This window comes from Olea europaea, unplaced genomic scaffold (assembly GCF_002742605.1).
Source record: "Olea europaea var. sylvestris unplaced genomic scaffold, O_europaea_v1 scaffold464, whole genome shotgun sequence".
NCBI classification, from domain to species: Eukaryota; Viridiplantae; Streptophyta; class Magnoliopsida; order Lamiales; family Oleaceae; genus Olea; species Olea europaea.
Genome location: NW_019262951.1, coordinates 533,588 through 544,555, shown reverse-complemented (window position 1 = coordinate 544,555; position 10,968 = coordinate 533,588). Strand labels below are relative to the sequence as shown.

At 32.9% G+C, this 10,968-nt stretch overlaps 1 long non-coding RNA gene across 1 annotated transcript; it reads right to left on the bottom strand.

Annotated features, from left to right (window-relative positions):
• Positions 1-4,636: 4,636 nt before the first annotated feature.
• On the bottom strand, positions 4,637-10,063 carry LOC111388185. The gene is made up of 2 exons (XR_002701518.1): positions 9,504-10,063; positions 4,637-5,333 (listed from the first exon to the last, which is right to left on the bottom strand). It is a non-coding gene; the product is annotated as an uncharacterized LOC111388185 (long non-coding RNA).
• Positions 10,064-10,968: the final 905 nt, after the last annotated feature.

Genomic DNA, 10,968 nt, shown 5'->3' with positions numbered 1-10,968 from the left:
CGGAGAACCCCAAAAGTTCTCCAAAAATCAAAAAGTTGCATATCTCTGCTTGCATCAATCCCACCTTTTCCATGAAATCTAATTCATTTTGCACCACACCATAAAGATTATTACATAATAAACCCTCTTTTACAAGTATCTTGTCTAGGAGTACCTCTAACATAATATTGAAACAATTTCACAAATAAAATTTCTAAATGGGTAAATAAGATTGCATGATACAGCAAATGATATATCATAAATCCAAAAATAACAGTGTCATAAGAAGCATGGATAAGATTATAACCGTACCAATTAAATTTATAACATCAATAAATAAGACTATAATAAATAATATTAGACGTTACCACAAATCCTATATATAGCTCATTTAGGGAAATCCATGACTACCATTACAATGAACCTTCAAGAAAACATGATTTTTTTCAAATTTAAATTGCCTATACTTCTCCTGTTTCTCGTAGGATACAAGCCCATAGTATATTCAAAAAAATTCAATATAAACTTTGTTAACGATTTATCAAATCCAATAACTGTCAGATGCCTTCGTGGCGATTGGACTGCAAGGACTGGTGTACCGCCGCATGGAGGTGTTGCCCAGTTCAGTTTTGACTGCAAGGACCGAGATAAACCCCCTATTCTTGCCCAAATGTATACCGTAGATTCTTATTACGATTTATCTGTTGACATTGATATTCAAAAAGGTTGTAAGGATTGTGCTGAACGTGGGTGCTTTTGGAGTGTAAGGCAAGATGGATTATATCAATTGATCAATGGAAAATGGGTCAAGGTGGGTTACTGGGATCCGGATCGATAAAAGGGAAATATAGTTCTAAGAATTTACAACGAGATTATTACAATTTTCATTAATGAAGCCAAACATTGTTTTTTATTTGCAGTTTTTTGCTTCTTTGTTTGATAAATGAGTTGTGTAAAAATATAATTTGCTTGAAATAAGGGTCAAAAACTGAGAACGTGTCCAAACTTTCAAAATGTTTCCCTTTAATTACCAAACTCAGTTTTAGTATAAATTTGGTTAATTGATTTAACAAATTTGGTGAAATTTGTATGGAGAGACATGTGTAGCAAACATTCATTGCCTCAAGCACGTATACTGAGTAATGATTTTTGATATAATAATAATAATAAATCACTAAGTATAACAATATTGGATGGACATTAATTGATATAAACCCAATTTCTATAATATTCATTAAATAGACCACCAACCATTACACTAATGAGGTCCAATATCTAAACATATTTCCACAAACTTCAAAGGACAAGGTCAACCAAACTAAATACAACTCATTTCATGAAACTAATGAAAACGGAACATAGAAAGACACAAATAAACTAAAATGGAACTCTTGAGCCATTAATTCTTGAGAATTGGGGCTGCATCAAATCGTCTTTAAACAAAACTACTGAATTTAATGACGTATACATTGCAGGACTTAAGCGAAGTAATTCCAAAAGTTTGTGACTTAATGAATATAAAAAACTCCAATGACTGAAACAGTACATGTTAAATGTTTGGTCATTATCCACAGAGTTTTTCACCCTTTAATTTATGTTAGCCAATTTCAATTAAACTTAAAGCTTGAGAGTTGGTGATGTAGTGTGAATCATATACACACGATGAACACGTGACGAATTTAAAATTACGTTAATTCATAAAGAATATGAGGAACTTAATAATTTAATATTTGTTGACTCTTTGTAAAGAATCTTGATCTCAAAATCATTATTTCACTCAAATATACCAATTTGGACCAAAGAATTGAAATTTCACCACAATTCATAACTTCAACACCATTCGTAACTTGCACCTTAATTCTAGAAAAGTCTACACACATCTTATAGCTTATACTTTTATTGCATAGTTGTGGGTTATTGTTGTACGATTGCTATCATAAGTGTACCATATCATTAACGAGTAATAAATTGAACATAAAAGTCCAGATTATCATGCCCATGGGAACTATCTATCTAAATATTAATCAAACTATTCCTAACTTTAATTCAAATAAAATAGTTAAGATATAGTTTAATTTTTATCCTAAGCATTTCATGTCAAAGAAAAAAAATTTTAAAAATGCATGGCGACTAATGTGGAAATTTTAACTCACTTAGGACAAGTGTTAGGACTCGAGATTCCATCATAGTTCTTCGTGTTAACTTTGCCTCTCAAGATCCATTCCTAATGTTGTATTCGATCATATTCACTAATTTAATCAATTTTATCCTCTTGAGTTCAAATCAATTAGATTTAACCGAGTTAACTTATTATAATCAGAATAAATCTCAACTACATGCATTAAATCTCCTATGAATACAATTAATGACTGCACCGATAAAAAAAGTGTATATGTACCTTTTTTTCAATTATTGAATTTTATTACGTGGTCTAAAGTCTACCGTACCTCTCAATTTGTTACAAATTGACAAATCAATGCAATAATGGCCAACCAGGGCCAGATCTAGGATCTGCGGTCAGCTAGGGCGGACCGTTGACCCTTTGACTTTGACCATCAACAATTAAAGATCGTAATAGAAGATTCATTTATTAATATTTAATTAAATAATATTAAAAATTCTTCAATTTTTATGTAAATGAACTAAATTGTTTTTTTTTTCCACTTATCCTAATTTCATAAACATTAGTTCCAAAATCACTGAACAAAAATAAATCATCAATCATAACTCATAAATAATTTATCATAAAACACATTCATAATTCTCATTTCTCAATCATGACTCTTAAAACATTGATTATGCTTGGGGTACAAACCCGTGTCCAGTACCAAGGCACCAGGTGTCCATTTTGGACACCTCGGTGAGCCACAAGCATTATTCTTAAAACATAGATCAAGATCTATAAATTATAAATCATAATCATAAATAATAAATAAATAAATGAACTATCTGTTGATCAGTTAATGTGAAATGTGAACAAAGATGACAAAATTAACTAAGAACACAGAACAACAATCGGGGAAAAAAACAGAAAAGGAAAGAAAGGCGCTTACAGACACAGCTGGAGTCGTAGACCGAAAATTGGAATTTGAAAAAATTGGCGTCGGCAGTGACTCATCTTCTATCAACAATCAGCAAATTTGAGTTGTCTCTTCACTTTGCAAATCGCCTACAGTAGCCAGCAGGGAGAAGGAGAACTAAAGGGTTAGCTACGATTTGTCTAATTGTCTCCAATAGGAATTGGAATGGCCGTGTCATGGGTAGGTAATGGGGAGTTATCCCTGGATTGGGTCTAATATTTAGAAAAAAAAAGGAGGCCCAACTCATTAGCCCAAACAAAAAGGCCTAAACTTAAAAAAGAAAGAAGACCCAATTTCAAAATTTCATCATCTTCCTCCCGGCTCCCTTCTTCCCCCGCGGCTCTGCAAATGGAAGTCTGGAAGTGGTGCCCGATGGCTGTTGAAGACTCTTGTGGAGCCAACACGCACGGCCGTGCCCCCTCGCCAGGTGCTGGCTCCGCCCCTGTGGCCAACTACTTCGAAGTATTAAAAAAACAAGTAAAATCAACATGTAAGATAATTAAGTATAAGAATCTAGAGAATTGATTCAAAAGTCGTGACTAGGTTAAATTGTTCATCCCAACTAAAAGAAAAATACAAAAAGGAATCAAATACCGAACCTGTCCTATAGTATTCCTTAATGACTGATTAGCCGCATTATTGAATTTAAAAGGAAGGACGAAGAAAAGTGGATAATCTTGTTCTAAGAGCATGCAATCTTCTTTTTCCCTATCCAATCTTCAAACTCTAATTTCTTGATCTCTCTCTTATTTTCTTCTCCCTTAGTTTCTCTCTAAATCTTGGGTTGAGAGTAATTTTTTTTTATGACCTAAACGATGTCCGTTTATAGTTTTTTAGATGCCTCGGGAGCTTTCCGATGAAAATGATAAAAAATCAAGAAAAAAAATAAAATTTTAGCATGAAAATCGCCCAATCCAGGCGGAATGTACGTGGTCCATCCTTTTTGTTCTCTAAAGTGAACAAGAAGCCTCTTTATGTTATGTCAATTTTTTATTTTTATTTATTTTATTTTTATTTTATTTTTTTGGTAGCATAATTGGAAATGAAAATAAAAACAATCACTCGCAATCAAACATAACACAATACGATATTACAAACCATACCTCCTAAACTTCAATTACAATTCTCCTCAATGTAAGCAATAAAAATAAAATAAGAGTTTACTACTCTCTGTGGAGTGGAGCTACTATCTGGTTGCCATCATCAGTAACATATGGGACGTCATGGTAATCATTGAGGCGTCCCATGAGTATCAATAATTTCTCGCGATAGCAATGCTGCCGCTCATCTATATTGCAGAGGGTAATCACGAAGGTGTCTTGTCCATCTTGCAGTTGCCTAATTGCACTGGTGCTTTCCTGTAAAGTCCTATATACGGACCCCAATATAGCTCAAAGTTGATACCATCTCGATGTCCAATCTAGGTGGGGGGCATAGGTAGCCATGTGTATTGGTACTTCTATTGAGAATTTACTTAATCATGTACTGTGAAATTTAAACAAAATTTCAATTCTTGCCAATAATCTACTTTATACTTAGATAGAAACAATGATAGAAAATTGAAAAGTCGAGGAGCGTCCAAGAATTAATCAAGATTTAAACCAAACACAACAAATAGTAAAATAAGGTGCAGAAAATTGTAAAATGAGCACAAGATTTTTTCGGCCGAAACCCCAGAGGTTCGGGGACCACTTCTAATGCCTTCCCTTGTTGAGCATCCATTAAAATGGATAAAGCTCGATTGCACTATAAAACCCCAATAATCAGGCAGTAAAATACAAGAATAAAGTCTCTCTCGCAAATCTGAAAATCACCAAAAAATAGAGTCTCTACACAGGAAGAAAACGGTCAGCAATCTGACCCAAAAACATAGAAAATTTCTCCCCAAAATAAAAGACCATAAATCACCAAAAAGGTGGTCTTTTTCACAGGGAAGAAAGAGAGAGCAGAGATCGGACTTCAAAAATGAATTAATCTCTCAAAAAATTGATGCTGTCATCCCCAGTCAGAATCGCACCAGATTTATATATTGCAAGTCAATAGATTCTGATCTGATGGACATCATGATGCCAGGTGTCGAAATTTGGATGAAAGTCTCCACTAAAGAAGTTGTTATTTTGTAAACACGTTTTCTTCAATTTTGGAAGCACAATTAATAGTAAAGAACGGTCAGCAGGTTGAATTCTCAACAATCTCCACCTTGCTTCCAAAATTTAAGGCTATAGTGCACCTACGAGTTTCACCAACATTTATAATGTCATTTGCTCCAAGTATCTGTATAATCAATGAAAAGAATCAATAGATAACATCTTTAAATAGTTTTGAAACTTATTTAAAGGTATCACATTAGTTCCCATATATGATGAATTATACAAAGGAGGAATTTTATTTATTTTCAGCAATCCTTTTGATGTAATATCCCTTATAAAGCGATATTTTACATCAACATGCTTAGTTCTATCATGGAACATGAGATTCTTACTTAAATGGATTGCACTTTGATTGTAAGAATATAGTATTGGATTAATGTCTATAAAACCAAGTTCATTCAACAAACCATGCAGCTATATGCCTTCTTTAATGGCATTAGTGGCAGCAATATATTTAGCCTTCGTGGAAGATAGAGCAACAATTTTTTGTAACTGAGATTTTCAACTTATCATAGTACTACACAAAGTGTAAAAATAAGATGAAGTCTATTGTCTCTATTTCCAGCAAAATCAAAATCTGTATAACCTTTTAAAATTACCCCATCTTTGTCCATTTTAAACATCAAACCCAAGTTAGATGAACAGTTTAAGTATCTCAGTAACCACTTCAATGCTTCCCAATGAATTTCACTAGGATTTCCAATAAATCTACTCAAAACACTAATACTAAAAACCAAATCAGGTATGGTGAAAATCATTAAGTACATGACTGAACCAGTAGCATTAGCATAAGGAATTTTAGACATTCTTTCAAGTTCATCTTCAGTTTTAGGACACGAATCAGATGTTAATATAAAGTGATTAGTAAGGGGTAAAGTCATAGGTTTACAATCAAACATATTAAACCTCTTTAAGATCTTATTCACATAATCTTGTTGATATAAGAACAAGCAATCAGATTTCTCATCTCTAATAATTTGCATGCCAAGTATTTTCTTAGCAGGACCAAGATACTTCATATCAAATTTTGATTTTAATTTATGTTTGATATCATCAATTTCAAATTTATTGGCACTAGCAAGAAGCATATCATCAACATAAAGCACAAGATACAATGAATCTTTACCTTCACTTCCTTTACAATAAAGACATGTATCATAATTACTTTTAATAAACCCAAGTTTCAAGACAAATGAATCAAATCTTTTATACCATTGTCTTGGAGCTTGTTTTAGGCCATATAATGATTTTTTCAACAAACACATAGTTTTTTCAGGATTTCCCTTAATAAATCCTAGAGGTTGTCTCATGTAGATCATTTATTCCATTCACCATACAAGAATGCATTTTTTACATTTAGTTGATTTCCATTTAAATTGCACAACTAAAGCAAGAATACATCTTATAGTTGTATATTTAACCACGGAGGAAAAATCTCATCATAGCCCACACCCTCTTTTTGTGTGAAACCCTTGGCAACTAGTCTATCTTTGTATCTAACATTATTAGTGCCACCTTTCCCTTCCTTTATTTTATAAACCCACTTGCAATCAACTAATTCCTTATCCTTTGGTTTGTCAACCAATTGCCAAGTTTCATTCTTATATAAGGAAGAGATTTCTTCTTCCATAGCACTCAACCACCGCTTAGAATCTTTAGATTTCAAGGCTTAATGATAGGAACTAGGTTCATATTCAATTTCTTCTTGGTAAGTGAACAAAAACACAAATTCATCACTATTGAACCTAGCCGGTGGTCTAATTTGCCTCCTATCCCTATCTTTAGTGAGCTGGTATTCATCTAGAAGTATATTTATTCATCACATAAATAAGGTTCGACCAAATCAGGCTCATTTTCATTCTGGTCAGCCTCATTAGTTGCTGTTTCTAAGGGGACAGAACTGGTATTATCTATTTTAATAGGCTCCACCTCTATTTGGACATCATTTTCAGTCAAATTTCCCCTTTTTCCCTTCCAAACATTGCATACATGACTCCTTAAAGACCACATCCTTTCTTATGATAACCCTGTAAACTTTTTCCCCATAAACCCACAAACTGTAACCTTTAACATTTTCAGCACAGCCTAAAAACACACATTTAAGTGATCTAAGTTCAAGTTTACCTATGTTTTGACGAGCATATACAGCACAACCAAATGTTTTCAAATAAGAATAAATCACAGGCTTTTGTGTCCACACAAATTCAGGCACATCAAAATTTGAAGCACTTGTAGGGCTTCTATTAATCAAATATGCAGCAGTTTTAACAGCTTCACCCCAAAATAATTTGGGCAAGCCCAAATTTAAAAACATGCATCTAACTTTATTCAACAAAATCCTATTCATTCTTTCTGCAATGCCATTTTGCTGGGTGTGTGTATGTTACAGTCCTATGTCTTAAGATGCCATGCAACTTGCAAAAATCATTAAACTTACAATTGCAAAATTCTAGTCCATTGTCCGTTCTCAAAGTTTTAATTTTCAATTTGGGTTTTCCAATCTTTAAATGTAGTAAATGTTTCATCTTTAGTTTTCAAAAGAAATACCTAAATTTTTCTTGAGAAATCATCAATAATAAGCAAATAATACTTGTAACCAGACAATGTAGGGGTGGATGCAGGACCCCACAAATCAGCATGTAAGTATTCTAGAATTTGTTTTGATTTATGAGTACTAGTGGGAAAAGGTAATTTAACTTGCTTTCCAATCAAACATTGTTCACGTTTAGCCAATTCACCAATATTTGATTTTCCAAATAAACCTTTATTTTGTAAAGCCTTTAAACCTTTTACTCCAATGTGACCAAGTCTACAATGCCACAATTTTGCAAGATTAAATTCATCATCTAAAACAGTTGCTGAAAGACTCAATAAAGGTTTTGCATTTAGAAAGTATAAACCATGTCTCTGTGATCAAATCACTACCCCAAAAGATTTTAATATGTCCTTGACCCACTTTTATGTCAAACTCCATGTCATCCAGCATTCCTAGAGACACAAGGCTTCTTTCTAATTTAGGAACAAATCCGGCATCTTTTAATAATAAAATTCTGCCATTTTCCAAAAGCAATTTTATTGTTTCAATACCTTTTACTTTGCAGGTCATGTTGTTTCCAATGATAACTTGACCTCCTTTTGTTTGTTCAAAATCGAAAAAATAGTTTTATTAGGGCACATGTGGAAAGAGCAACCTGAATCAAACATTTACAAGAACCAGGCCATTATCAATTTGTTTCTTGTCATAGGACATAACAGCATTACCTTCACTTAGCTTCTTTCCTTTCAAATCATTTTGCTTTTTGTAACAATCCCTGCAAAGTGACCCAACTTACCACAATAAAAACATTTCTTTCCATTTGCCCTAGTTTTGGATTTCATTTTGTCATTGTTTCTTTTCTTAGGGTCATTTTGAAATTTTGAATGAAAATTAGATTTACCAACATTTTTTCCTTTTAAAAAAATATTTTCTCCCCTTTGATGGTTGATAGAGTCTGATTTTAATTCAAGAACCATATTTCTCAAGGAATTTATGATGATATCGGTGGTAAGCTTATCTCTTCCATATTCCAAGGTATTCTTTAAGTCTCTATGCCTATCACTAATGGAGTTTAACAAGACCACAACCAGCTGATCTTCAGATAATTTCTCATCACAATTGGCAAGGTCCTAGGTCAATTTCGTAAATTTGTCCAAGTTTTCATCCAAGTCAACCGAAGGGTCCATTTTGAAAGAAAAGAATTGTTTTAGCAAAAAACATTTGTATGGAATAATTTTTGGCTCATATTGAGCTTTCAATTTGGTCCACAATTCTTCAGCAGTTTTAGTTTCACCTATACACCTGATCACATTGTCCAAAAGTTACAAGAAAATAGTACTCCACGCTATTTCTTCTAACTCAGTTCTTTTAGCAACAGACATCTCAGCAGGCCATGAATTATCTAGGGCTTTAACACATTTCATTTGCATCAAGATAGTCCTCATTTTCTGGCTCCACATATTAAAGTCCCCCTTCCTATTAAACATGCTCAATTCAAACTTAGTAGTAGCCATGACAAGATTCACTAAGAAAGTTCACAGTACACAAGTTTGATTTTAAGAACACATAGGGACACACAATAAAAATACTGCAGGCAAACTAGGGGATCAGGGGCCAATGACCAATGCACTTATACAATTTTCACAAACAGTAAACACTTAACACTAAGTATAAGAGGCAGGATCACAAAGAACAGAGATATCAATTCCTATAGACTCTACTGTAAAAACTAATTACAGAATGCAAGAAAGATCTCACCAAACGAGTTTGATAAAACTCAATTTCCACCAGCCAATGTTTACTGCAGTTTGAAGGAAAATTTCAGAATCCAGTCAATTCACAGGAATCAGAGACGCTCCAATAGTCCAAAATTGCTCTGATACCACTGAAAATTCGAGGAGCGTCTAAGAATTAATCAAGATTTAAACCAAACAAAACAAACAGTAAAATAAAGTGTAGAAAATTGTAAAATGAACACAATATTTTTTCAACCGAAGCCCCAGAGGTTTGGAAACCCCTTCTAATGTTTATTCCCATATTGAGTGTCCATTAAAATGGATAAATCTCGATTGCACTATAAAGCCCCAATAATCAGGCAGTAAAATACAAGAATAAAGTCTCTCTCGCAAATCTGAAAATCACCAAAAATGGAGTCTCCACACAGGAAGAAAGCGGTCAGCAATCTAACCCAAAAACCTAGAATTTTTCTCTCCAAAATATCCAAAATAAAAGATCCTAAATCACCAAGAAGAAGGTCTTTTCGCAGGGAAGAAAGAGAGAGTAGAGATTGGATTTCAAAAATGAATTAATCTCTCAAAAAATTGATGGTGCCATCCCCATTCAGAATTGTATCAGATTTATATATTGTAAGTCAATAGATTCTGATATGATGGACATCATGATGCCAAGTGTCGAAATCTGGATGAAAGTCTCCACTAAAGAAGTTGTTATTTTGTAAACACGTTTTCTTCAATTTTAGAAGCACAATTAACAGCAAGTATGGTCAGCAGGTTGAATTCTCAACAAAAATATATCTTTATTGAATTTTGCAAACTTATTTACTTTTTTTAAACTCTAACAATTACGATCTGCAATCCACAACAATCTCATTATCCAGCTTCCAATGAAAATCCACATAGAGAATAAGATTGAGAAAACTAGGATTTTTACTTTTCTTGTATTATCAAGAATATGAGTTGTATTCTCTTGATTTTTCCAAACCCCAGCAACCTACTATTATAAATCAAAGCAGACTTTGCCCGTTTCTTAACTTAATCCAATCCAACATTTAATTAATCCAATTAATTAAATTTGGTTCATAAATTAATTAATCCAATTAATTAATTCGGGCATATTAATAAGCAACCCAATTAATTATTTGGGTTAATTAATTATACAACACTTGTTAATTAATTAATGAATGAATCTCATTCTTCTAGTTATTCTTTAGTGTGTGACCCATTAGGTTCCCAATTCATACTTGACTCTCAGTGGGTTGGAATCTCATTTGTTATATGAAGACCTTGAGTGTACTCAACAAGTATTAATAAAACATTTGGGTACATACTGTCTAGTTTGATTCCCATTTTTGGGATAAAATGTATTATGAAATAGTAGTTTTTTAGAGATTGTGTGGTTAAAAATTAATGAATTTTTTTGAAATACGTGTATAATTACTTTATTTAAAAATGTGTGGTTGAAAATGAGTTTTGAAAAAAAAATG